Below are 4,568 nucleotides of genomic sequence, written 5' to 3'. Positions count from 1 at the left end.
TCCCAACTCGCCGACTCGCAGAGAGTTGGACACGCAGGTAACAATTTATGTACAGCCCGTGAGGGCGGTGCTTACGCCTGTTATACTGTGATACCAAGTCGCAGTGCTTGGCAGCGCAGTCACGGTTACCAAATCACGCGCATCCACAGACATTACCGCTAAGAAGAAACGAAACTTAAACCACGGGATCCAAAAGAATAATAAAATAATAAAGAACGAGAAAACTAAATCGGGGCGCTTGCCAGCTCCCGTTTAAGATATTATTTAACCGATTTGCCGAGGTAAGCATGCCACTAATCAACTGCTATGACGTCAATGAATGTTCCCGAGTTGCAAAGTGAAAGTAAAATGGAGGAAACGCTGGAAATAAAAGTGAAAGATGAGATGGTCATGTGACTGCTGCTGTTGTCAACTTTATCGGAGTATACAATTCGAACAAAGATTAACTAACAGATAGTTGATCATTTCACCGTACAGCATTTCGTAGTACTGTTTGAGTTTGAAACTGAACTATGGGCTACATCAGGGATTCTCAACTGGTGGGTCGCGGACCCATTTTGAATGGGTTGCGGACGGGTAAATTACATGTAGGCTATTCGTATTCAGTTTTTTTTCTCAGTACAGTACAGAGGAAAACAGTAGGAAAGCGACAAGAAATGGTTACTCTGTAAACAAAGACAGTGCAGCTCAGCCTCTGGCTGGCAGACGTCATGGCTAGCAATGTGCTGATATTAAATACAACTAAAAGCACAAAGGCCAAACAGGATCTCAAGTGTTTTGTTTTTGTTGTTTGTTTACATCCATGAAATGCTAGTGAACGATCACGGCACACGCCCCTATAATAATGAATCAATGAATGCATTAGTAAATGGAGCGGGATGAGTGGGAACAGTTTGCAGAGGGCTCGTTTCCCTTCCAGCACAACCTTTCTCCATATGGTCCATGAAGTTTGGTTGGATGAATATAGTGCAGATCCTCACTATAAATTGCAAGTGTGCTGGAGCCAACCCCAGCTGGCTTCAGGTGAGGCTTACATTACTCAGCACTTACATAACACCACAGCATGACCTAGGTCACATGACTATATGTGTTATAACATGGTATCCTAGCAGTGGTCAGGGTTGCTCAGAGAATGACAGAAAGAACAGTCATCTGGTTAATCAAATCAACAGTGAGATCTAAAACTATCTTCAACTAAATATGTTAAACTGGGGCAGAGACAAAAACGGAGCGCTTAAGATAAAGCTTTAAGTCCCCTAAAATGCAATGGGGGGATTGTAAGAGTTACAAAGGACAGGATTGGATATATGGATCTGTGAAAGAAAACAAAGGTATAGGGGCAACCTTTATCATCTAAAATAGATTGTAGATTATATATCATGCAAGATTAGTAAATAAATGGAACAATTCAATCCAGTGTTGTACCGTGAGGGCCGTCAGAGCCTTCTCTGCTGGCCTGAACACTATCAAAAGCACTGACCAACAATTACAACTTAATTATATTTTTCATAATTTACAATATTCATCCATTCATTCATCTTCCATTCCTCTTATCCTCACGAGGGTCGCGGGTGTGCTGGAGCCTATCCCAGCTATCTTCGGGCGAGAGGTGGGATACGCCAATTGCAGGGCGCATATAAACAAAGAACCATTCACACTCACATTCATACCTACGGGCAATTTAGAGTCTTCAATTAACCTACCCTGCATATTATATACAATATAATAAACTAAATGTGTATGTAGATAATATTATGTATAATAATATATATTAATTTATTTCCAAAAGTCTTTTGTCTTCATTTCATAGCATGCGTGCATGTGCTTTCCTCAGCTTCCAGTCGTGTACCGTGCTGTATATGTCGAATTCTTCTTTTTTTTTTTGGCCAATAAGATTTCAGCTTCTTTGTATTACCATGTAAATGTAATCTGCCCAAGGCCTTCAAAATTCCAAGTACTGGCTTCAACCAAGTCAAACAGACATATCTTCTTCTTTTCCTTTGGGCTTATCCCTTTAGGGCAAAGTTTATAAAACAGAAACCATACTGTTGCTCGCAAATACTCACTTCTGTCCTGAGTCTAGCCTCCACTACTCTTTCCCATTGTGTGGATCATCAACTTTATTCCTCTATAGTTCCCACAGCTCTGCACATCACCCTTGTTCTTAAAAATGGGCACCAGCACACCTTTCCTCCATTTCTCAGACATCTTTTCACGCGCTAGAATTCTATTGAATACTGTAGTGTATACACTCCAATGAGTATAGAGGTTTGGAGTTGTTTGGAGGTGATGTATCGGAAGATAAAGGTAACTGTGTTTCTTGCTCTAGTAATAATGCATTCATCCTCAAATATGGGGAATACCTTTGTCTCTTCTTTAATGCCACACATTGTTATGCACATGTAGCATTTTTGTACATTATTTTTCCAAAGTGGTGGTGTTATTAAGAGGTGGATTAGGCCACTAAAGTCCCAGGTCCCAAACTCACCGCCCGCTCTTGATTAAATCACATATCCCAGATCACGATACATGAAAGACTTTAGCTGGAAATCATTACTGGTTAAATATTTGAGAACATGACAATCAATTGAAGCCCAAATCTTTGATCCACTGCTCCCCTACCAAACACTAATAATCAGTTCGAGGGTGTTCACCACCTCTCGCCCAAAGTCAGGATGGAAAGGCTACTTCTCCTCACACGTGACCCTGAACAGGATGAGCAGTAGAAAATGGATGAACCTTCTTTGGAGCAGATTTAGGAAATGTGCCTTTAGCACAGGCCCATTTTGTGGATGTCAGGCCCTAATGGAGTCATGTTCATGGAGTCTTTTCTAAAAAGTTTGGGCATGAGCCGGCACACAAACAGCCTCCTGGATGTTAACATTCCTCCTTGCACCAAGGAGGTGATACCTGTCATGCTACCAATTTTGTTTTTCTGTTTTTGCCTTTTCACGGCTATGTCACGTCTCCTGGTGTCCTGGCTTATCTCCTGGTATTTCCTCCATGCACGCTCTTGACACTGTTCTGGGAGAACCCTTGTGGCCAAGATGCATATGGATGTACCTTTAAGCAGGTGCATTACCTGAGCAACCTATGCAGTACATACTTTCTCATGCTGATAAAATTCTAAACTAGCCAAAGAGTTGGTCTTTATAATGGACACACCGCAGATTGGTGACTGTCTCCTGCAGTGGAGTGAAACACACTCAATGAGAGGCATTGGCCTTGAGTCTGAGATAAGTTTCACATTCCCATGAAACCAAGGCACTTAAATGGAATGGGGTTGGACTCAGTGGGGAAACATAGCAGACATTTTACATTCAGTTGCCATGTAATGAGATTTGATTCGTGAAAAGTTGCTAATTAGGCATTTATAAAATTGTCTGGAATTATATTTTGCAGTCAGCACCCCTTGTGTCCATGTAAAAATGCTTGTTTTGGCGAAGGTTGGCAAATGTTTTTTTTTTATCCACCCTAAACAGACAGTCACATCTGTTATGAGAACAGGGCACTTTGTCGAATGTCAAGTTTGTTTTCAGGCTCACTCTATTGTATTCGCAGTCATAACATTGAGCCAGTATCTAAGAACAACACCTAAAAAAAGGAGGGGGGAATAATTAAATGATTCAGCTCAGTAATTAAAATAAAGTTATTGTGTATGCAATAAAAATAAAAATTCAGGTGTGGCTGACCACTTTGTGTAAATAAGGTAACATTATCCTCATTAAATGTAGGTCAGGGTTGGTTGTAATTGTGGTGTCTTATTCCATCGGCAAATATCATGAACTGACGATTGTTATTATGTATGAATGTGGCATGTAAAGTAAAGTCAGTGTTGGGAATATTAATTTGGAAATGTACTTGGTTACAATTACAAGTTACCCCACTGAAAATGTAATAGGAGTGTAACTATTTTAATTACTTTCTCAAAGTACAACTGGAAAGAAAAGTGAATTAAGACCCTAAATCATTTATTTTAATTAACCACATATTTGTTATTTATACAAATAATAAATTCACAATAAAATAATGATGAAATGTAAATTCATAAAAAATGTGTTTGTTGCATTATATGTACATACGGTATATATACAAATCTGAACAGCATGTGGAAAACAATACCATGTTGACTTAAAGACGAATGTGCACATTTTACACAATATTGCTTCATATAACAAACCAGGTAAGTGAATGTTTCATAAAAAAAAAGTCAAGAATTATAGATTGATACTGTACCAAGTTTGACCACAAGAGGTAGCCACAATCCGTTTTTTTGTGTGGCTTCAACTATTGCAGAAAATGTGTTCTGTGTATGTCATTTGTGATTTTTTTTTTTTTAGTTTGACTCGAGGGACAGGACGTGTGAACTGATGACTCAGCCTCAAAACAATTTGTGGTGTTTGTTTGTCCTGTTTTGTGTTAATTGCGTGTGTCTGTTTCTGTGTCTGTGCAATGCCCGGTTGACCTTGTTTGTCAATGGCTCGACCATGCAGAGCATCATACTGTAACCTACTGTCCTGTCGTTTTGTCAGTGAGACAGTGATGGTGTCACTGACCTGACGCTCACA

Source organism: Phycodurus eques, chromosome 1, assembly GCF_024500275.1.
Source record: "Phycodurus eques isolate BA_2022a chromosome 1, UOR_Pequ_1.1, whole genome shotgun sequence".
NCBI classification, from domain to species: Eukaryota; Metazoa; Chordata; class Actinopteri; order Syngnathiformes; family Syngnathidae; genus Phycodurus; species Phycodurus eques.
The sequence above is the reverse complement of the archived record's forward strand: the minus strand, read 5'-3'. Positions refer to the sequence as shown.